At 41.8% G+C, this 24,881-nt stretch overlaps 1 protein-coding gene and 1 non-coding gene across 5 annotated transcripts in view; both read left to right on the top strand.

Moving 5' to 3' along the window:
• Positions 1 to 24,881, top strand: part of EPB41L4A (erythrocyte membrane protein band 4.1 like 4A) — a 262,232-nt gene that overhangs the window by 63,201 nt on the left and 174,150 nt on the right. The window lies entirely within an intron of this gene.
• On the top strand, positions 1,109 to 1,212 carry LOC122496840. Its single transcript, XR_006300962.1, has one exon. It is a non-coding gene; the product is annotated as a small nucleolar RNA U13 (small nucleolar RNA).

The raw sequence follows: 24,881 nt of genomic DNA, 5'->3' as shown, positions 1-24,881 counted from the left end.
CAGGAAGCTGTATGTTTTAAGTCTCTCCAGGTAATTCTGTTGAACAAAGTTGAAAACCATTGTTCTACATCTTCATTACGTAGTATGGCAGCTTCTAGTCATGTGCTTATTTAAATTTAAATGAACTCTAAGTAAATAAAAACTCACTTCATCAGTCATACTTGGGACATTTTAAGTGGTCCATCGCCACATGTGGCTGGTGACTGCTGTGGGACCCCATAGACAGAATATTTCTATCACTACAGAAGTTGTGTTAGGGAGCACTGCTCTATACCATGCTATCTCCCATCCCTCACACTGCTGCCTTGACCTCATGACCCTGACCGCTATTCTTTATAGCAGTCCACAGATGAGGCTAAACCCTAGACCTTGTCATCATCTGAAACTTGTCTAATTTGCAAAATCTTAAACTCATAACTCCCTCTTTGATTGGAGCCTCCTGTCCTCTCTCCAGTTGATTTTTATATGTCAGCCTCTCTGCTTACACATTTTCCCCTTGTCAACTTCTTCTAGGCTTTCTTTCTTTTTCTGTTGAATTTTGGATCCCCTGGTCAGTCCTGTCCTGGACATATTTCCTGCTGTGGCTTCCATTTTCTCTTTTCCTGCCATACCCAGATTGGCCAGCTCTAATGCTGGATGTGGATGTGAATCTGTATACATTCTCTGCTACCCCTGCCCCTCCCCCCCCCCCCCCCCAGTGTTGCTAGAGAAAAGCTTGTCTTCTAACAGATGTCAGCACAGTTTTCCAATCTCATTTGGGAACTCGTCTCTGCGTGGCAGTCCTTTGAGTCTTCTATAGCTCTCCCTTTTTCCCCACAGTGGCTGTTGTAGACCTTCCCCCTCTCCACCCTGGGCTTCCCATCCTGCAGGCCTGAGCACAGGACCCCTGTTCACTCAGGAGAGCCTGAAGGCAGTCTGCAGAAACTCCCTGTGCTTCCCTCCTCTCTGTCTTCACACCCCGCTGCACCCATGCTTCTTTTCTCCTTCATCTCAGAGAAGGGGCCTGCTCCTTCTAAGGCTCTTCTCCCTAGTTGGTTATGCAAGCCCCATCTTCCTATACCAGGGCTTTGTCAAGTCTCTTCCATCCTTAAAAAAACCCAGAAACCCGATCCTTTTGTAATTCTTAAGTGTGATGATTGGGTGTTCACACTGTTGTGTGACATGTGCCACTCTTAAACCTTGTTACAACATCAGCTCATTACCCATCTGACATGAAAAACAAAACAAAACAACAAAAAACCAAAAACCCAGAAACGCTCAGCGTTTTCTTCACTGTGCATACCCATAAAATGGTGTCCTTATCCCCTTCTTTTCCTGTTTTGGCAAACTTCAGCTCCCTTCATTCTGGCCTCCATACCTGCCAGTCTCCGGAACCTGTTCCCTCCGTATGATGAGGGGCCTCCAGATGCCAGACTGGTTCTCTGCAGTGTCATTTGAAGCTGTGCCACTGCTGCTTCACTGAAACTTCCCTCTCTGTTGGGATTCATGACACGAGCCTGTTCTCCTCCTGGCTCTCCAGTTACTTCCCAGAATCTTCTGCATGCTCTTTCTGTCTCTCCACAGCCCTCATTACACCCAACTGAGTTATTTATGTGGATTTGGACCCTGTCTTAGTCACACCTTCATTTAAAAATCCTCAGCATTAGGCCTGGTGTGTGGTATGAATATTGTGTTTAGGAACATTCTGAATGAGGTGACGCTCCCCAGTTATGTATAAGGGATAAATAGTTTGTCTGGGGATACCTTGAAACACATTTTTGACTTGCACATGTGTGGTTCTGAGTGGACAGATGCAATCCCTCATATATGTTTGGGAGCCCACTGTTAAGGTAGGTTTTCTGCCTCCACTCCTGAATGCTTTGTCAATGTCAGTGTCCTATCAATTACAGACGGTCTCACTGTGCAGATCTGCCTGGAACCCAGCCCCCCACCTCCACACACACACCTGCCTCCTCTAGCTGGCCTCCAACTTGCCCTACAGGGTAACTCATGGGACTTCCCAGATGTTTTAGGTTTTGTCCGTAGCCAAGAAACATTCAGATCTACTGTGTTTTTAAATCATATTTTCTAAAAAAATGGCTTCCCATAAAGTAGGATTTGGGCACGTTATTTTTGATACCTGAAAATGATTCTTAAGGCAATTTGAGAGGACTGTCTGTTATTAGACATTGAAAGAGAAATAAAGCATGAAAGCCATGGCTTTTGAGGTGACAGTAAGGCGATGATTATAATACAGGCACAATGTGATAATGGACAGAGGCGGGATGTTGCTTGGAAGGTTTCATGAAGGAGGTGACTTGAGGAAGACCTTGAAGGCTGGGCAAGCCTTTCAATAGGCAGAGACTAGAGTGAGGATGGCAGTTCACATGGAGGGAGGGATGTGAGTAAAGGTGGTGAAATTGGCATGTGTTGGCTAATATCGAATATTGCAGTTTATTGAAAATAAGGGCATATGGGGAGATAAACGTGGGAGGGTAAGTTGAGCCACAAGTTGGAGAACTTCAAATGCCAGCCTACATAGTGCAGATGTGATAAATGCTGGGCGCTCTTCAGGGTTTTTGTCAGAGGACAGGTGTGATGATCAGGCACTGGAAAGCTGCATCTGGCAGTAAGAGTTAAGTTGGGTTTGAAGGGATTGAAGCAGGGCACCTATGGCTGGGTGGCTAGCTAGCCTAGGGTGGTCGTGATCCTGGACTTCTGCCAAGTGCTGGGGGCCAGGAGGTGGAGGCTGCCCTTGGCTGTGCTCCACTCTGATTTGTGACTAAGATTGTGGCTGCTCAGCTTCTTGCGCTCAGACTTTTCTCTAAACTGCAGCTACTTTAGTCTTGCTGTTGCTTACTCTATTCCGCAGGTATCAATTATGTTCTGAATGGAGATCCAAAGCTTAGGTGGCAAAAGGGAAGAAGAACAGCTACTTAAAAATGAATAATTAAAAGCCACCTGAAGGTCCAAAAGCATATTCGATGTGAACACAGCAACCACGTGTTCTTAGGTGAACCTGTGTAAGGTCCAAGATGCTAGAAGGTCATGGCTGTAGGAGAAAGAATTGGTGAGGGAGGGAAAAATCTCTAATCAAAATGTTAGTACTTACCTAAATTCCACATTTTAATAAGCAGATAAAAATTATTCACATTGCCTGAAGAGTTGCCAGAGTGTTCCTCAGTTTTTAAAAATTCAGTTGATTCCTTCTGCATGTTCCTCACCCTTTTCCTAATCATTGTATTTCCTTCATCAGTGCAGAAGTCAACACAGTGAAGCAGGCAAGTAACACCTTATAATTAATACAAACACAGTTTTGACCTCCTGAACCCCTTAATGGATTACACTTTGAAAATGCTTGTGTGTGTGTGTGTGTGTGTGTGTGTGTGTGTGTGTGTGTGGTGTGTATCTAATGATCCTTTGGTTATTCCAGCCCAGTTTGATGTCTAGATGATAGTAAATATTTGTAGATTTTAGTTGCTTCGCTATTCACTTAGTGTTTCTTCAGAATTATGTGTAGATCTTAGTGTTTCTATCCATGTTGTGGCTTAGGACACAGTTGGTTTACTGGTTTTGTGTCCAACTTGGATTTGGGGTTAGGGGTTAGGATCAGACATGTAGCTGGCTATTTGGACTATAACTGTCAAAATGCCAAATATTGGGTGCCCACCCTCAGATCTCCACCTTGATGTTTAGAAGGCTGGAAAGAGTACTGGGGTTTTAAGAATTCATATAGATGTAGCCTTGCTTTCGAAGTTGTAGCCTTAGAAGTCTCAGGATTTCAGTGGCTAAAACTTGTATTGGTTGATAGAACAGGGAGATGATGATTTGTGAATTTGTTTCACCAAAATTTATTTTTGTTTATCTTCAGTTATTACTGTGAAATAACATGGTAACATTAGAAAGCATTGACAGTAACATTTCTACAGTATGGTGTATATGGCTGCGATGTTTCTGTTTATGAACCTCTGGGACTAACATTTTTTATATGAGAACCAGAAGGAAGTACCTTTTCTCAGTTTGACTTCTTTCAATTTCTGTTTGTTAACCTATAGGCATCTTATAAGTTCTTTCTTGTTTGGTTTCTTTTGTTAACTTTAAAGGATCTTTTCTATCAGATGTTTGAAAATACAACACCCCATATCTGTGTGGGTAAATGATGTGACATACAAAAACACTGAGAAGCTTGAAAAGAGAAAGCACAAATAATTGTGGAGTGCTATGAATCAACAGTCTTGCTCCTAGTATTTCTAGTAAACTAAGATTTCTGGGCAAATGAATTAATCTCCCTTGTCCTTATCAATCAAATCAAAGAACTGTATACCATCCTAACTCTTTAAAATAAAAGAACAAAACATCAAAACTTCTTATACATACATGTTTATACTAGAAATTTGGAAAACAGAAAGATATAAAAAGAAAATAAAAATCATCCTAGGTTGCTTGAGATGTGTGTGAACATAGTGACTCTAAAGGGGCTCTAGGGAACTTTCTGGAATGATGGAGCTGTTCTCTTTTTTATTGGGCTTTGGGTTACATGGGTATATTTGTCAAACTCATCAAACTGTATTCTTTAGATATGTATATAAATTATACTGTAGTACAGAAAAAAATTATCATACAGTCTCAGTACCCAGGGATAACCATGATTAACATTCTGTATATTTCTCTGTAGTATAGTATGTTTTTTTTTAAAAGTTGAGATCTTATTGTGTATATTGCCTACTTTTATAAAAAATTAACACTGTGTTTTAGCATTTCCAAATGTCATTAAATATGCTTTAAGTATAACAGCCCATTCTATCTGTTAGCCCACTGTATCCAGTTTGTTTTTTTTTTTAATTTTTTTTTCAACGTTTTATTTTATTTTTGGGACAGAGAGAGACAGAGCATGAACGGGGGAGGGGCAGAGAGAGAGGGAGACACAGAATTGGAAACAGGCTCCAGGCTCTGAGCCATCAGCCCAGAGCCCGACGCGGGGCTCGAACTCACGGACCGCGAGATCGTGACCTGGCTGAAGTCGGACGCTTAACCGACTGCGCCACCCAGGCGCCCCTGTATCCAGTTTTATATAATCAGTTCCCTATTGTTGGATATTGAGGTTGTTAAAATCCTTCACTTTTGTATATAAGACTTATAAACTTATAAACTTGCATAAAACTTATATATATATGTATATATACTTATACTTATAACTTATAAACTTATAACTTATAAACTTATAAACTTGCATAAAACTTATATATATATGTATATAAACTTGCATAAAACATATATATATATATGTATATAAGACTTATAAACTTATAAACTTGCATAAAACTTTTTCCTCAGCTCTGATATTTTGTGTATGTGTCAGTGTATTCTAATTAGGGCTGATTCCATTTAATTCAAGAGCCTGTGCAGAGCTGTGAACTGTTCCATCCATGCCCGTAAGGGAGCCTGTTGTCACGTCAGCCAGATAAAGTGAGATGGAAATGAAAATACTAATGCAGGTTGTTATAGCATGTGAGTATTCTGTGTCTCAGGAACTACAAATTTTGGCAAAATAAGATTATGTTGGGGGGCACCTGGGTGGTTTAGTCGGTTAAGCATCCTACTCTTGTTCTCAGCTCAGGTCTTGATGTCAGGGTCGTGAGTTTAAGTGCCGCATTGAGCTCTGGGGTTGGGCATGGAGCCTACTTAAAAAAAAAAGATTATGTTGACATAAATGAAGAAATAATACGATAATAGTTAGCATTTACTGAGACTTATGTGGTAGGTACTGTGTTAAGATAGTTAGAGTTGTTATTTCACAGTATCTGTGTGAAGTAGTGTGAAAGAATCAAATGCTACAGAAGTACACTGTATCAGTTAGGGTTTCCTAGAGAAACAGAATCAGTAGGATATGTATATGAAGAGATTTGTTGCAAGAATAACTTAGGCCATCATGGGGGCTAGATAGGTAAGTCTGAGATCTGCAGAGCAGATGGCCAAGAAGGGCAGACTGGATCTCTTGGACATGAGCGGAGCTGCTGGCCACAGGTCGAACTTATTCTTGCAGGAATCCTCAGTTCTACTCAAGGCCTTATAACTGATTGATTCAGATCCATGTAGTTTATCTAGGATAATCTCTTACACTGATGATAGACTTTAATCATGTCTGCACAATACCTTCACAGTAACACCTAGATTAGTATTTGAGTAACTGAGGACTATAGCCTAGCCATATTGACTCGGGACACTTTAATGAACCCCCCACCATGTATCTCCCCTGCAACAACCATAAACCAGTTTTACTTCATTCACACCTTCATTTGTGTCTCTCCTTCCTGTTTTATTTTGAAACCAGTCTTAGCCATCATATCATTTTATCCACAAATATTTCAGTAGATATGTATCTCTAGCCCAGTGCTGTCCAACAGAATTTTCTGTGATGACAGAAATATCTTTAATCTGTAATCACTGACCACATGAAGCTATTGAGCGCTTGGCTTCTGGATAGTAGACTGAGGAACTAAAATTTCACTTTTAATTAACATAAAGTTAAATAGCCACATGTGGGTAGTGACTATGGTACTGGAGAGCATCACTTAAGAATATATGAGGTTTTTACGGGGCACCCTGGTGGCTCAGTCAGTTAAGCATCTGCCTTCAGGTCATCTCACAGTTTGGGACTTCAGTCCCTTCATTGGGCTCTGTGCTCTTAGCTTCAGCTCCTCTCTCTCTGTCTCTCTCTGCCCCTCCCCTGCTCATGCTCTCTCTCAAAAATAAACATTAAGGAAAAAAAGATAAGAGGTTTTTAATAACATAACCGAAATCCTATTTAGTAGTACTTAATATAAAATAGTCAATACTAACATTTCTGGCTGTTTCATAAGTGAAAATGATCAATTGTTTTATATTTTTTAATAGCTTGGATCAGAATACAAACAAGAGCTATACACTGCAGTTGGTAGCTATGAAACTGTAGCTTTGCTTTCTCTGATTTGCTGTTTGTTGAAAATACTGGGTTATTTGTTCTTCCTAGATAGTGTGTCCTACTCATTTTATAATAGATGGTTTGGTGAAGGTTCAGTTGTGTATGCTGAGCTCCAAGCCAAATCTGACTCAGAACCTGAGCTCTTAACCTTTCCTGAAATGATGTTGGGGATGCTGGTGCCGACGATGGCAACAACAGCATAGCTAACTGGGAGTGCTCGCTATGTGCCAGGCAGGGGAAGTCCTTCCCATGTGTCCGCTCATTTCATCTTCACAGTATAGATATTCCCATCTTCCAGGCGGGTCAGTTGACTTCCCCAACATCAGACAGCTAGTTAAGTGTCAGAATTAGAATTCAAGCAGTCTGCACCCAAGTTTGAATTCTTCATCACTGTGCTACGTTGTCTCCATGCTGTATTTTTTTGTAAGCACTGGGGATAAGAAATTCATTTTGGCTGCCTCCTTCAACCTGAGAATGTTTGAAATTATGAAGCAAATTTTACCAAATGATTTTCCAGGGCTGTTGGGAGAATGGAATCAACAAATGGTTGAAAGCACTTGAGAACCTTTAATGTAAAAGGCTCTTATGGAAACTGTTATGTCTCTGTAAAGTCAACTGCCTGCTATTCCCAGATTCTTATTTGTGCTCTGTATGTCACCTGCTTTAAAATGGAATCTTGTCCTACAGGCCACATTCTGAATGTGGCATTTTTGTTTAAAATCACTTCAACATTACGGAAAACCTCTCAGAAACCTGTTTAGAAACCATCCCTGCCAAAAGTGCCTCGTGCAGTTCCTAGATGAGTCTTCTTTTCTGGGTTAGGAGAGGTTTGTTTGTGCTCACGAGATGGACTGCCAAAATGCACTCTTGGAAGTGAATGTCTCTGAAGTCTAGCAGCTTACTGCAAAACCTGAGTATCTGTGTAGCTGGAATTTTCCTACTTTGTATGCCGATCCACTAACGGGAAGCATACAAGCTAATTGCTGTTGAGTCTTGGTGGTTGCTCTTTCCTCAAGACCGCCTCTTCAGATGTGAGCTCCTCACTTCTTCAACCTAGGTGGCCATGGAGCTGGCTGCTCCCACTGCAGCCCAGCATGCTAAAAGTAGACCCTTCCGGTTCTCATTCCTTTCACAAGGATTGGGTTAAACTGGTACCTAAGTCAGCAACGGGGAAATTGGCCTGGCTGATGAAATGGAGCCTAGAATATGTTCCTCTTACAACTCCATAAAATCCACTGCCAGCCCACCCACTTGGGACTGCCAGGCTTCTCAAACCCACCCAACTGGATTGGGCTGAGCACAGCTCCTATAAATCCATGGCAGTAAATGCTTTAGAAAAGTCATCAGGAAAGACCAGTGATAAGATAAGGTATATTTCATGGATCTACAATTCAGTGGAAAGAGATATAGGAGAAAGAATAGGGAAAAGAGACAAAGAGAGGGAAGGAAAAGAAATAGGCGAGCCAGCTGGGATAGCATTTCTTATGTCCAATAAGCACGATTGCTTATTGCATACTGTGTGTGTTTCTCTTTGTTGCCTGTGTATCTAGCGAAAAAGTGTTACTTATTAACTTCTCTTTTTTTAAAAAAAGAATTTTAAATGTTTATTTTTGACAGAGAGATAGAGATAGAGCATGAATGGGGGAGGAGCAGAGAGAGAGGGAGACACACACAATCCGAAGCAGGCTCCAGGCTCTGAGCTGTCAGCACAAAGCCCAATGTGGGGGGTGAACTCACAAACCACGAGATGGTGACTTGAGCCAAAGTTGGATGCTTAACCAGGCACCCCAACTTCTCTTTTTATTTTATTTTAATGTTTATTTATTTTGAGAGAGAGAGAGAATGAGCACACACTCTTAACCAACTAAGCCACCCAGGTACCCCTAACTTTTCTTTTTAGAAAGTGAAGTTTTTAGCAGCTTTTAAGTAGATGTCTTCCAAGAATATTTCTCTGACAATTTTACAGTTTCTAGTGCAGATAATTTTTCATAGTGTTTTATGAGTTATTTTGTTCCATTCTAGAGGAATGAAGTTGGTACATGGCTTTAAATAAACCTATTTGAAAGAATTTTGCTGTTTTTAATTTGCATACATAATACTGTTACAATGTCTTCACCTAAGCTAAGATGATATACAGAATTTTGGGTTACTGTGCAAAAATATTTTCAGTATTTTTTTTATTTTTATTTTTTTCGATACAGGGATCTATCCTATTTTTAAAACATGTAGTTAAGGATGAGCAATATAGCTTTTAACATTTAAAATTACTTCCTTTTGGATTGTTGGATGTGAACCCTCAACAGAAATGTTTATAATGGTTTACATGCCTTGTTAATTTGTGAGATCATGAAATAGGTATTAGGGAATCCTATTACTGTGATATTTAGTTGGCAGCTGAAGCATCCTATACTTTAAAGCTACATTTGACTTCTATTAAAATAATTTTATGTGTGCATGCACACACAGTATATTTTTGTAGACACATTCTTTGAAGAATTGGTTGTGAGGGAAGTAAGCAACATTTGTATCAGTTTCAAGTAGGAAGATTATAATCAAACACAATGAATTGCATGTGGGATTTTTGGAACTTGATAAGGATTCATTGAATAAATTGGACTAAAAGTCGTTGAGTGTCCTTGTGTCAGGCTATCCCTGTTCCAGTGAAACTTACATTCTGGTGGGAGGAGACCATTTCAAAGAAAAAATATACAGTAGATGTTAACAAGAAAAAGTTGGATGAAGGGGACAGGAGTGTTGGGAGTGGGGAGGATGGAGCAGTGTTTGGGGACAGCCTTTCAGATGAGGACACCTTGGAACAGAAACCTGAATGAAGAAAGGTGGCAAACCACCTGACTAACTGATGGAGAGAAGGAAGTATCCTTGCAGAGTGAACAGCATGTGTGGAGACCCTCAGGTGTGTGTGTGTGTGTGAGTACCTGTTTATGAACAATATAGAGGATTATTTTAGGGCTGAGTGAGTGTTTGGGGCTTGCATCTAAACGGGATCTTTATCCAAGGTGTAAAGTACTAAGATATACATTGTTTTAAGTGGATCTTTTGCAAACAAAATTCACATCACAAAATGAAATTGGCAGAAAGGTATATGTAGTTGTATCAGAACTAGTAAAGGTAGGGGCACCTGGGTATCTTAGTGGGTTAAGTGTGTGACTCTTGATTTCAGCTCAACTCATGATCTCACGGTTTGTGAGATCGAGCCCCACGTTGGCTCTGAGCTGACAGCGTGGAGCCTGCTTGGGATTCTCCCCCCATCCTCTCTGTCCCCCCACATGCATGCTATCTTTCCCTCAAAAATAAATAAAAAATCTTTTTAAAAAAAGAACTAGTAAAGGTGAAAGGTAAAAATAAAACCTTAACATGTTATTATATAGCATTTAAAAATTGTTATATTCAGATCAGGGATCTGTTATTACTATTTAATATTTACATGAGAACTAGAAAATCTTTTCTTATTAAAAGAGGTGATATAGGGGCGCCTGGGTGGCTCAGTCTAATGGGCATCTGACTCTTGGTTTTGGCTCAGGTCATGATCTCATGGTTTGTGAGTTCGAGCCCCACATCAGGCTCTGTGCTGACAGCGCAGAGCCTGCTTGACATTCTCTCTCTCCCTCTCTCTCTGCCCCTCCCCTACTCTCTCTCTCTCTGTGTCTCTCTCAAAAATAAATAAACTTAAAAAATATTATTAAAAAAAGAGGTGCTCTAAGACTCCCTATTAAGCATTGTAATGGGTTGAATTGTGTCCCTACAAAAGATACTGACGTCCTAACCCCAGTACCTGTGAATGTGACCTTAATTGAGAACAGGGTCTTTGCATATGACCAAGTTAAGATGAGGTCATTAGAGTGGGCCCTAGTCCAGTATGACTGGGTCCTTATAAAAGAGGGAAATTTGTACAGAGGGAGATGTGAACAGAAGGAAGACAATGTGAAGACATGGGAAAAATGCCATCTACAAGCCAAGAAAAGCCTGAGGCTACTGGAAGCTAGGAAAGAGGCATGGAACAGATTCTCCTTCATGGCCCTCAGAGGGAACCAACCTGCCAACACGTTGACCTGGGACTTTGAGCCTCCAGAACCGTGAGACCATAAGCTTCTGTTGTGTAGGCCACCCAGTGTGTGGTACTTTCTTACAGCAGCGTTAGGAACCTAATACGGGCATTAAGGAATATTTTGTTTTCTTCTAAAGCTGTCAAAACTGAAATGAGAAGATAAATCTTAAAATACTTTGTGTCTTGGCAACTTGACAGTTAGGCATAGGAATAGGGCAAATATAAATGCCCACATAACCTTGGGATCATAACCTTTGCACCCTCAGGGTCTCCTTCTATCTGGTGAATACTTCATGTTTGGATGTTGATTTCTTTATCTAAAATGGGTAATGTGATTTTTGGCAATATGGCAGTCACATAAAATGTGCAATGGTTGAAAGATTCTCCAATGGAAGTGTAATGCATTTCCAGGAATACTGTCTCTGTATTACATTTTTTTTCTATTTTTTGCCTTTAGTACTTTATAAGGCTGCTCTGTGATAGTAACACATGAGAAGAATGAACTGAATAAGCTTCCTTCTCCCTGAGGAACTAAAGCACATGATCATGTCTTCTGAAGAGGACAGTTGACTTGGGCCTTTCAGAGGGAGGGGAAAGGAGTAAGTTGAGGAAGTCTTCTTAAAAACAAAACTCAAAGATGCACTGTTACGTTTTCATACTAGGAAATAAAGGCCTGATGGTGGAGGTTTAGGGTCATCGCCAAGGAAGCATTTGCCTGGAGTGCTGTCAGGCAGTTTTAGAGTGCCTGTGATTTGGATCCTTGAAATCTGGCTGTGTGTTTGAGGATGTGTGTGGTTAGGAGAATGGGCTCTGAGTGACATGGCTTGTGTTTTAATCCTGGCTTCATGGCTTGTTGTCTATTTGACCTTGAGCAAGTTACTTCTGTGTCTCAATTTTTCCTCCTCTGAGAACTGGTATAAAAGTATTTCCAGCCTCAAAGAGTTTCTGTGGTAATGAGATGATCCTTGTAAACTGCTTTAGGATAGTGTCTGGTCACATTAAGTGCTCAGTAATTTATGGCAGTTATTAGTGGTAGGAGTAATAGAAAATCAACTTAGAAGACAAAGCATAAAATAGGCTTCATCGGCCTTGTCTTTCTATCTGTGGGGGAGAGGCAGTGGCTCAAGTACACTGGCCAGAAGGGGCTTTAGGAAGAAGACGCTTGTGTCCAGTGCTGAAGAACAGAGGCTTTACTTGGTCCTAAATCCTGTTTGGAAGAAGTAGGATTTGTGAAAGTCCCCATTGGCTCTTCTGGGTTTCTGGAGCTGGCATTAGCCTTCATGATCAGAGAGGAGGGGGATGATGGAGTATGGGGTACACTCAGGCTCCAGTGGGACATCCTGACCTTGGCTGATGCATTAGTGTGATAACAATGGCAGCTCGCATGGAGGGCACCCTTACCGTGAATTAGCATGTGCCAGCCAAGCACAGAATCTTGTCACTTAATTCTTAAAGCAGTCCTGTGAGGCAGTTTTTATTACCAGTTGTGTTTTTAAAGTGGGAAATTTTGAGCTTTGGAAGGTTGCTTGTCTGAAGCTACACATTCAGGAAGTAGTACAGCTGGAATTGGAATGGAATCTGGCGACAGAGCCAGGGCTTTCAGCTTTGGGGGAATCATGCTAATTTGTCTCCTTGCCAGCACCTGTTTTATCATCGAGGAACCCTCTTCCAGGGACAGGGAGGTGATGACCTGAATTTAGAGACCCAATACTGTTGGTTTTATGGGAGGAGCATAAAGAGGAAGGTGCTGGCATGTCAGTCTCTGTCATCTGTTCTTTACTGTGTATCTTTTGTTTGGTGACTTAAACATCAATCTTACAGTTAGGAAATTGTGAGGCCAATTTTAAGAAAACATATCAGAACTGTGTATCTATGTGTATTTTTCAGCAGAATTTGTGTATAGCATAATGGTACTCCACTGTTGCTTACAGAACTTTGGGGACTTTTCTTCTAGATTTGTCTTACGAACCACTCTGAGTCATATATATAGTATGCCTTTTAAAAATAAATTACTTTAAACTTATATGTTATTTTTTTAACTAGAAAATACCGTGTTATTCAGTGTGCTCAACACCTTTATTAAACTGGTCTTCAGATAATTTTTGGATTTTTCCCAACTTACAGCGGCCCTCAAATGGCAATTTGTAAATGTTGAGGATATATAAAGAATGTGCTGCATTCTCAGAAGGCAATTCTAGACGCACTAAACTATTTTGACACATGTCAGCCCTGTTGGCAGAACAGCATAATAATCACAGGAATTTGAGCTGGGTAGCATTCATCTTGAGATATTCATCCCGGCACACTTGTAAAGTTATTCATTCTTTGACCTCCAGAGCACTGAGCTTGTCACTACTGTCTGGATAGATTCTGTCCCCTCCTGTCTGTTGTGACGCCTGCCATCCTTTCCGTCCCCACATTTTACCATGCCCTCACCAAGAGCGGCTCTTCCTCCTGTGTGGAAGATCTCAGGTCCTTTTTTTTTTTTTTTTTTTTTTGTAACTTCCTTGAACTTGCACCAGCCACCACTCTATTTCCCATCTCCTCTTCATCGAAGAAAACTAGAAGCCAGAGAGGGAGGTGAAGAGCCAGGTGAGAGAGTATCCAGAAAACCACAGCACAGGTCATAGTGATGGTCACTTGCTACAGCAGTGGTTCCCAAAATGTGATCTCTAGATCCATAGCATCAGTGTCCCCTGGGCCCATCCTAGACCAAACAGATTAGAAGCTCTATGGGTAGGGCCCCAGAAATTAGAAACTCTATCTGTTTAAGGAACGTTACCAGCTGACTATGATTGCTCCCTAAATTTTAAGGACCACTGTGCCACAGAACGGTCAAGTTAAATAAGGGCTGGAAATCCCCATTGGAGTTCCTAACTGGGCAGTTCTTTGTATCCCTCCCTGGCTCCCTCAGTCCTGGGAAGTCTTGCTCTGTCCACAGCACTTCAAGAGAGTGCTCTAGGTTGGCAGGGCCCTGACCTCTGTGCTGCTATGAGCGTTGATACTTGGGAGGAGCCCTGGGCGCCTAGTCAGGAGATGTGGGTTCTGTTCTAGCCTCCTCCGGTCAACCACCTGGGTGGCTTGGTGTGAGTAGCTGACCAATCTGGGCGCCAGTTTCTTGTTTGTTAACCCAAAGTGAGATTTGCTAATTATTGAAGGATCTCCTCCATCAGATCTAAGGTTTTCTGTATCTTATGAATAGTTTAGCATTTGAAATTTTTAAGTTAATATGTTTGTTTGAATGTATTTATTTGTTACTATGTTGTTAGCCACTCAGACTTAAGCATGTTATCTATAGGTACCAAAACTTTGAATCCTCTAACACATATTTCAGTCGCCTAGTAATAAAGCCAATTCATTCACGGGGCTGTGCTGTCAGAGACAGTGACTCAGCTCGCTGAGAAGCCCGACCTCTTCATCTTACACCCATCAGTGGGAAGATAGCCAGCCCTGATGCGAAACTTGTATTTGTGGTTTGATGGTTAGAATCTCCTCCTTTGACCAAGGTACACAGCCACATGTAAAATGCTTCTGCTGTGTGATTCCTCCTCTTTCCTCTGGCACCCAGACCCAATCACCAGCGTCTCTTGCATCCATTTTCTCCTTTCCTTTCACACTTTTCCTGCTACCTCTTACTTTGTTTAACTCATGGTTTCTCACTGCCTGCTTCATGCTAGATAATGTACTAAAAGGGCTAGAGGTAAACTGTGAGCACAGCAACAGAGGCAACAGGGATGGGGAGTTTGCTGCACATTCCAGAATTGGATTGGCTGAGCTTTTCTGGAAAGGATCAGGTAAGGCATATTTTAGGCTTTGTGGGTCATGAGGTCTCTGTGGCAACTATTCGACTGTGCTGTAGACAGTATGTGAGACAATGGTGTGCTTTTGTTCCAGTCAGAGCTTAGGCAGCAGGCCAGATTTGGCTATGCACCATAGTCTGCCAACCCTGATGAAGAGTGAGGCAGGCCATTAGCAAATACACAATGAAAAATGTGTGTGTGTGTGTGTGTGTATCAATGTGTGTGATGAGTGCCATGAAGAAAATAAAGCAGTATGAAGGAAATGAGGAAGCTGGGGAGTGTTTGTATAAGGGGGTGTTCTTTTTTAAATTGGTTGGAAGAGGAAACCCCCTCTTCTGAAGAAATTGGGGACCCAACATGGGACATGCAGTAGAAGAGGCTTCCTGGAGTCAGGGAGCCGTAGGGAAGCCAGACTGGCTGGGGGGGGGGGGGGTGCCAGGGTGAGAGTGGGCAGGGACTCTGAGGCAGCTGCCAAGGCACAGGTTGGTAGGAGTTCACCAGCAGAGGAAAGGATGTAGCCTGTGCAAGGGTGTGGAGGTGTGAGAGAGGACAATATGCTTGTGGAAAGTAAGAGGTTTGGTCTGGCTGGAGAACAGGTTAGATGGGGTACGTGTGCAGTGAAAGGAGCTGAAGTTGGTAAAGTAGGCTTTGAACGTCATGCCAAGGCATTTGGCTTTCTTCGTGGGAGATTTTAGAGAGAGGAACACTGACAGCTTGTTTCAGAAAAGGTGAGAGGTAGCCGTGTGGGGAGTGAGAGGCAGGGATGTGGCAGAGGAGATGGCTTGAGAGGAGACTTTACACTCGGTCCGTGGAGTCCTCTTGTGTCTCTTCACCAGCCCGGGCCTTCCTGCAGTGGTGCCGTTGTTCCAGCCATTCCTCCAGGAATGTCTGCTCCTTCATTTGGAATGAAGGGCCCAAAGGCTTCCCCACCCTGATCACTCCCACTTGAGGGTCCACCTCCTCTTCCTTATTCTCATAGCACCTTCTTCCTGGAACTTCTCTTACAATGTGGGTCAGAAAGGGCTATTTGTTTACATGCTCTTATCACGTCTTAGGCATTTTAACCTTCTTGAGGATAAGGAATGCTTTATTGATATTGGGATTAAGATCCCAAAATGTATAGTGTGGTGGGAAATAGGTACTCAGGAGTTTTGCTGTCCCACCACTTGCTGTGTGACCTTAGGTGAGTTACTTTGTTTCTCTCAGCCTGCGTTTTCTCATCTGTGAAAGGATGTAGGAGTATTATCAGCCTCTTGAGGCTCTCGTGATAGCTGAGATACTGCACGGATGCACTTAAAATCCAGTCTTCGTGTTTTATGTGTCCAATAAATTTTGTCAGTTGTTAGTGGCATTACTGTTACATTACAGTAATGCTTAATACAGTGCCTGGAATATAGTAAATGTTCAAAAAACATTGGTTGATGGAGGGAATGTCGTATAGCTAGAGTAGATGGATACAGACCAACTCAAATTTGGCATAGCTGACTATAACAGTTTGGTCTCTGTAACTATCCAATTATGGGATTTCAGAAAAACTAAAATACAGCTAGATATCTTAGAATGTTATTGCAGAAGACAAGCTGATAAAATTTCATTTAGTACAAATGCATTATCAGTATTAATGATCAAATATTCTTGCCTCTTACAAAATCTGCACAAGACAAGTTTGAAAGACAGATTATTGAGGGGTAATAATGTCAGCAATGCATAGTGGTTCCACACTGTGTTGGGGTTCTCTGTGGCCCCAAGCACTACCTACACACAGGTGGTATGTCTTGCATTGCTCAGAAGGAGAGGACTCCAGAATGTGGGCAGACTCTGAAAGAGAAGCCTCTACTGAAAAGATGCGTTCGCTCCGGAGAGATCAGAAATAGTTTTGAGGCATGGCCTTGAAAAAGTTGAAAGGCATGTAATTGTCCCCAGAGTACCTTTAGGTTATTTGTCAACTCTAAAAGCTACCACCTACTTGTTATACCTGTAACTGAAAGTCTTTTCCGGTCTGGCCTTCAGTAATGAGAGGTTGCACTCATGGTATCTCAGTGGCACAACCACCTGGTGTTTGGACCTTGTGGTCGTCTTCTTTCTGTACTGTTGCCTCCCTGATGACTCCTAGCTCTGTGGTCTCAAAGTTTGAATCAGCACAGTGGTAAGCCCTAATCACAGGGTCCCCCCCTAACCACCAAGTGCCTGTCCTACCACTGGGCATGTTCCGTGAGTGGCTGTAATGACTACCACAGGAATGTGTGTAGTGGAAAGAAAGTCACACGACTTTGGAGTTTTTTGGCCTGCATGTTTCCAAATGACAGTCCATGCAGTCTCAGTTCCCTAGATAATTGACAGCTATGCCCTTCAGTGTGTGTTTTGGTTACTTAGCTTCTTAGTATATTACTATTGTTGACAAAGTTCTAGCCCAAACTCTACTTTGATTAGGATTATGCATAGATTTCTACTACGTGACTCCTATTCATTTTTGTTGTTAAAATTAACTTAAATGTGGGTCTCTGCTCTGCATAGCTCTTTGAACTACGAATGTTGTGTATATTCTAATCCTCCACTGTATCTTCATTCATGTTTTCCTTTCACCTAGAAGGCCTTTTCTTTTTTTTCTGTCCACTCATCCAAATCCTCCTCATTCATTAAGATTTCCTCCAGGGAGCCTTTCCTTGCTGAGTGCGGGGAATCAGGAAACATAACTTTGTGGACATTTTAAGGGTGGTGCCTGATGGATTAAAAAAGACTGGGGAAGAGTCCTTTCCAGACAAAGGAAATAGCAGGTGCAAAGGATGGAAGGAAAGAAGTCAATGTGGCTGGACCTTAAGAGCAGGGAAGAGAAACACCAGCTGTGACTGATGAGGACTAGATTATGGTGACCAAGGTGAATTAATTAATTTTTTTAAAGTATATATATATATATATATATATATATATATATATATACACACACACACACACACATACATATACATGTATATATATAAAATTTAATTTTTTAAATCATTTATTTATTTTTGAGAGACAGAAGGAGACAGAGCACAAGTCGGGGAGGGGCAGAGAGAGAGTGAGACACAGAATCCGAAGCAGGCTTCAGGCTCTGACCTGTCAGCATAAAGCCCGATGTGGGGCTTGAACCCACGAACCATGAGATCATGACCTGGGCTGAAGTCAGATGTTTGACTGAGTCACCCAGGCACCCCAAGGTGAAGGTGATTTATGATGTTGGCACTCCACTGAAGAATTTTAAATAAGAAGGTGTTAAGGTCAGGTTTATGTCTTCAAATACTCTGGCTGCTATGGGGAGGCCACTTGCAGTAGTTCAGAAGGCTTGGTTTAAGTGGTGGGGTTTGCCATGGACAGGCTTGTGTCCACCAATCTTGTCCAGTCATCTCAATGTCTAGTTGGTATAATGGGGTAAAATGAACCATCTGGAAAATGCCGATTTGTGGGCCAGGGTTAATGGATTCAAAGTCTAGAAGCACCCAGACCTATTCAAGTGATTTTTCTCATATTTCTCATTTCCTTTGTATAGATCTGGCTAAAAAAAAAGGGTTTCAAAAACCAAATAAAGGTAATGGTGATATTTTCTGCCTATAAATCTGTATTAGGTTTACCTTTTCTTGTTAAGACATTAATTCTTTCTCTTAGAAGGCTGAAAAGATTTCTGATGGTTAAGACGGATGGTCTCTCTATGAGGTCAGTGCTTGGGTGGATTCAGACTCTGGTGGCAGAGCCTTTGTTTTTTTTGCCTTTTGGTGATGGAGATCTCTCCCCTTGGCCAGGTCCTAGCGAGGCATCCTGTGTCCATGGTTCCTTCTGCCCAATCAGTGCAAAGCCTCCTGGCTTCTTTCCTCTGACAGAGTGGTCATTTTTGTGCTAAAGTAACTTAATAGAAGTAAGAACAACTTTTAGGGTGAGGCTTTACCCCAGTCTAGGCCAGAGTTCAGTATTGTTTCCTAAAATTGTCACAAATGTTTTTTGTAGTTCTTTTCTCTATCAAAGTTGAATGGTTGGCTCTTACCCACTGGGGTGTCTGTGAAACTTCCGTTCCTCTCATCTTTTACTTCTCATTTTCTTAATCTCACTGTTAATCATGCACTGCAGTCCTTGAGGTGACCTGAAGTGGGTGCTGAGCAAGCTGTTTGTATATATTCACAGACGAAACTGATGCTAACAACATTGAGTGTGAACATAGAATAAGTCAATGTGATATCCCTTCTGGCTAATCAGAGGCCGTGGCAGACAGCCACGTTGCCAGAGAAGCACTTATGCAGAAGGAGAGCTGGTGACATGTGTCCTGGAAAGGGTGGCATCAGATCTGCTGTCAGTATTTAACAGGGGGAGAGAGGGGTAGAGACCCTCACAGAACACCTAAGTGGAGGGGAGTGTGTGGAAAGAAAAGAGAACCAGAGGAAGTCGGGCAATTTTGGGAAGACACATTTCCCTTCATGGCCAAGGCATCCATTGTGAGAATAGGGACTGCAAGCATAGCATCCTGGATCGCCTCTGCTGTGTGTGTGTGTGTGTGTGTGTGTGTGTGTGTGTGTGTGTGTGTGTGTGTGTGTGTTTCATCAATACCCCATCTCCTGGGGCTTGGTGTCACAGCCATTATCCTTCCATCTGAGGCTGGCTGCAGCTTCCCCTGGAGACCAGCAGTGCATCCCCTTAATTGGCTGGTAGGGTCAGCGCATTGACATGCACATTCCTACCACTTCCCTTCCCTCCCCCTTTTCCACACCTTTCCCCCTCCCTAGTGTATTTCCTAGAGAGGAAGGCCCAGCAGAACCAGGAGGAATTAGGAGTCTTGCCTGAGAAATTAAACCTGCTCAGGGATGTGGCTCCTTAGCCAGAGGCTCGTTCCCAAACTGTGATATGCTTTAAGCCTTTGAGGGGGTACCTCTATTTTAAACTGATGGAGAAAAAAAGTCTTGCAGTTATTAGGAAGCTATTTCTCAGCAAAGTGGCTGCTGATGATTTTAGTATTTGCAGCATTTACTGGCATCAGCGACTCTGTAGTATTAAGAAAAACCATGAGTTATGCTTAAGTATGAATACCTACCATCTCCCTGCCCTCTTACACCACATACTGTGTGTGATTGGAGTCTCTGAAGCACCTTTTTCCAAACCTTGGACACTAATCTCTTGATGGGCATGTTGTGTTGCTTTTAAAACAGTAAAGGAAGAAAGACTTTGTTTCTAAACAGCCACAGAGTACATAAGCAAAGCTACAAGAAATAATAATATGCTTTTTGGAAAATGGGGTCAATCCTTAAAAGCCATAATTCCTAATCTTAACTGTACTGTTGGTAACCGTGGTTACTCTGAGAGCTGTCAGTGGGGCATAAGTATAACTTGGGAGTGTCATTCAAATATAAGACTTAGGAAAGAAACCATGCATGAAGGGAGAGGGAAATGGCAGAGAGCCAGGGATGGAGATAGAACAGTGTGCCGTGGTTGAAGAGTGGAAGAGTGAGTACAGAGACGATCAGGGTGTCATTCAGGAATACCTGTGCCCTACATCTCTTTTAGCACAGAGTTTTAGTGTAGCCCTTTAAAAATAAAAACCAATAAGCAGTTATCTCGGGACAGACCTTTCACACTCTGAAATGATCCTGGGTGGTCCCCAAGCTAGATAATGTCTCCAAATTACAAGTGGTACTAACCCCACCTAAGGCTTTGTTTAAGCAAAATGGTTAAGGGGTAGGACCAGATAGTTTGACAAGATAGTTTGGATTAGAGAACTAAAAGCAAAAAGACCCTTTTACTCTTCTCCCTGTCCTTAAGGTTTTGGAATTTGAACTTTAGAGGCAGGAGTCCTGTAATGTTGCAGCTGCCTCCATGAAGACAGAGTTGGAGGTACAAATGTCCTGTGCTTTCTTTGCTCATTCCACAGACCAGATCCATTAGGTATCTTGAGTTTCCATTCTCTGTCCACCTGTTTTGAGGAGGAGCTGCTTGGTAGCAGGCCTATTTCCTAATAAGAAACACTTGCTGTGAATCTAATGCCTGGCTGCCAAGGGCACTGGAGGGTGGGGGTTGAGGGATCAGTATTTTGAAAAAGCAGCCCAGGTGGTTCTCACATGCGATCAGAAGTGGGCACCCCGTGGGGGCCAGCGTTCAGTTAGTATCTCTCCAGCTGCTGCCGCCGCCACCCATATTGGTTTGGGGACTGGTGGGCGATTGCTTCTGGATGCTGAGACATGCTAGTAGGACAAGTCAGCCCTCTGAAACCCCCACTTCTCCAGTGCTCAGGCATCCCCAAGGGCATGTGCTCATTGCCCAATATAAACAAGAAAGCCAGGAATCAGTGCTTAACCACCAGTTTGGGGCCATTTGGTACAGCAGGTCAATACTTCCTAGTGGTTTATGTTTAAAACCGATGTATCAGAGGTGTAATAAGGGAACTGAAGTAATGTTTTTGAGTGATAGCAGGAGACCAGTTTGGGACCAAGTTCTTAGTGTGCATAGATCTTCACTATAGGCCTGTGAGAGGGTAGCATGTTTTCCTTTTACAAGAAGATGCTGGGTTAACAGAGGGTTAAGGAACTTTACCTAATTCATATGAGTATTTAGTAGTGGGAAGTGGAATTTGGGCTTGGATTTGCTTGACACAGAGTCCGTGGCTTTCCTACCATGTTGGTTTAAGGATTTGCAAGAATAGAAAGTAGCTGCTTAACATGTTGAAAGGTGACTTCCCTTACTTGAAATAGTCTGTTAGCATAAGATGTGCAAGGTCAGAAAATTGAACCAGGATAGAAGTTTATAACATGAAGAACATGTCTCCCTGTCCACCCCCATCAGTAATTGCTCTCAAAAAGTAATCACTATTAATAATTTCTTTCAAACCATATAAAATATACATATATTTACATATATTGATTCACAGACCCAAAAGTATTAGCTTTTTTTATTTGTACCAGGAGAGTTTATTGTACATATTAGAGGCAGGATGGCATGGTTGCAAACATGGCCTGTATAGCAAGGCAGTCTGGGTTCAAATCTGGCCTCTTTTTACTATGTCTAGAGCATTAGGTTAGTTCCATTCTGTACCTCAGCTTCCTCATCTGTAACATAGGTTGTTCCGATCAAATCTGATCATGTTAGGAAATAGAACACTGCTTGGCACGGAATAAATACCGAATGAATGTAAGCTGTTGGTTACTCTGCATCTTCCTGTTTTTTTAATTTTTATTTTTATTTAAAAAAATTTTTTTTAACGTTTATTTATTTTTGAGACAGAGAGAGACAGAGCATGAATGGGGGAAGGGCAGAGAGAGAGGGAGACACAGAATCCGAAGCAGGCTCCAGGCTCTGAGCCATCAGCCCAGAGCCCAACGCGGGGCTCGAACTCATGGACCACGAGATCGTGACCTGAGTTGAAGTCAGACGCTTAACCGACTGAGCCACTCAGGCGCCCCCCTGGTTTTTTTTTTTAACCTAAAAAAATATGAGATCTACATCTACTCTTTTTTCCCCCTAAACATAAATTCATTTAGCGCATTTATCAAACGGTGCCATTATTGTTCAGTGTTGCAGAGCCTGGTTCATGCAAAGTGTGCTGTGATTGTGTGCTGGCTAGCATTTCATGATAGGTATGAGACTGTAACTGTGCTTTGTGCTTTGAAAGAGAGCTTCCAGGTATGTTTTATTTGATCTTCCAAGCCAGCCTGTGATGTGTGTTAGGCAGGTATTATTAATGCCTTTTGCAAATAAGGAAACTGTGAATGTGATTCAGCAGACTTGCCCTTAGGTCCCACAGCCTTGCCTAGAGCAGTGGGGATGTCCAGAAGTCTGCCTTCCTTTGATACTGCAGATAACCCCATGGGCCACCTACTGTGGGAAAATCCTTACCTTCAGCCAGGATGGGGTTGGGAGTGTTGAGAGTGTTTCCACCCACTGTGGGATAGGCTTGCTCCTTTTCCTAAAAGGAGTGACACATGTTTCAGGACAGTCCCTAGGATTAGTACTGTGGGGTCACTGAACAGATAAAATTAGGAAGGGGTTTGCTGCAACTGTGCAGAGAGAAGAGCAATGAACTAGAAGTCAGGGAGTATAGTCTCAGTGTCTTCATTGTTTAAGCTGGTGCCTTGGTATTAGATGTTGTCCTAGTTAACAGATGAGGAATTAAGGCCGAGAGGTTAAACAACAGTTCCAGGTCACTCACCTAGTTAAGAGCAGAGCCAGCACCAGATAGGGAGGGCCTGTAGTAAGGGAATTCATAATCAGGACTATCAGAACCTTTTCTCCAACCCTGGCAACCAGCTTTCAGCAGTTGTGTTCCTTTAGCGAGAAGCATTTTAGTAGAGTGCTGTCTAATAAAAATACAATGTGAGCCACATAGGTAATTTTTAATTTTCTAGTGGCTTCATTAAAAATAAATGAAATTAAGTTTAACAACATATTTTATTAAATCTATCTAAATATATCTAATATATCTAAAATATTTCTAATGCATAATCACTATAAAGATTATTCTGTTTTTCTTATTGTCTTCACAATCCAGTTGTGTATTTTACATTAGAGCCCATCTCAATGTGGACCAGGCACGTTTTAGGTCCACACACACATGTGTGGTGTGCCTGGTGGCTACTGGATTGGTCCTCATTGCTCTTAGAAGGTAGGGACTAATTAAATGCACATTTTCCAAGTTGTTTTGAAACAAAGCCATCCCTCTTGGCCTTTGTCACTGTTTCACTGTATGTTTTGGTTAGACTCCTTTAGGATGGAGAAACTGGATGAACTGTTTTAACAAGTGCCACAGAAAAATCTGTTTTCAGAATCTGCATTAGGAGTTGGTGATTTATGTTATAAAAATAATTCATTGTCTAAAACTTAAAACATTTTTTTAAATGTTTGTTTATTTTTGAGAGAGAGAGACAGCGTGTGAGCAGGGGAGGGGCAGAGAGAGAGGGAGACACAGAATCCGAAGCAGGCTCCAGGCTCTGAGCTGTCAGCATAGAGCCTGATGTGGGGCTCAAACCCACGAACTGTGAGATCATGACTTGAGCCGAAGTGAGATCATGACCTGAGCCGAAGTCAGAGCCTTAACCAACTCAGCCACCCAGTCTCCCCCATTGTATAGCCTTTAAGAGATAAATCCCTCTAGAACATTTGTGTTTCCTTCTAATGTATTAACTATTTCACCGAAAAAAAATCCAAGGAATTAAGAAATTTTATTGGGTGCTTTGCTACTTGAGGATTAATGAGTAAGTATTAAAATTTCAGGAAACAGCTAAGTCAATGTATAATATAGTTCAATTGATTAAAATTTGATTTTTCTCACAACTTTTTAGGGGAATTGATTGCTTACAAAGTGTTACCCTAATGGCATTTTAAATCAGTGAGCATGATAAACATTGAACAGTTAGGAGAATTGGATTCTAGTCTCTACTCGGGTTATAATATATTCTGGGGCAAATTGTTTAGGTTAGATCTTTTTCATTAATTACATAACAATATTGAAAGTCACTTCACTTTTTTAAATGAGGTTAGATATAACCATTAAAAAATGGTTATCAGAGGGGCGCCTGGCTGGCTCAGTTGGAAGAGCATGTGACTCTCTATTTCAGGGTTATGAGTTTGAGCCCCATGTGGGATGTACGGATTAATAAATAAAACTGAAAAGAAATGTTTTTCAAATTTACAACCTTTTTTTTTAAAGGTTTTATTTTTTATTTTTGAGACAGAGAGAGACAGAGCATGAATGGGGAGGGTCAGAGAGAGGGAGACACAGAATCTGAAACAGGCTCCAGGCTCTGAGCTGTCAGCACAGAGCCCGACACGGGGCTCGAACTCACGGACCCCGAGATCATGACCTGAGCCGAAGTCGGCCGCTTAACCGACTGAGCCACCCAGGCACCCCTCAAATTTACAATCTTTTTGTGCTCAGGACTACAGGTCTTTATTCATTATGTTATTTCTCTGGAAAGTCAACTTCAACTAAGATTATTTTAATTTACAGAATCTTTCCCTCCTAATAGTTTATGACACCTTTTTTAAAGGACTGTAACTTGCCCAAATGTTAGAAATGAAAGGATGGTATGAACCAGAAACCAAACAAATTGATAATGGAGACAGGCTG

This window comes from Prionailurus bengalensis, chromosome A1 (assembly GCF_016509475.1).
Source record: "Prionailurus bengalensis isolate Pbe53 chromosome A1, Fcat_Pben_1.1_paternal_pri, whole genome shotgun sequence".
Lineage (NCBI taxonomy): Eukaryota > Metazoa > Chordata > Mammalia > Carnivora > Felidae > Prionailurus > Prionailurus bengalensis.
Note: the sequence above shows the minus strand (reverse complement) of the source record. Positions and strands in the feature narration are given on the sequence as shown.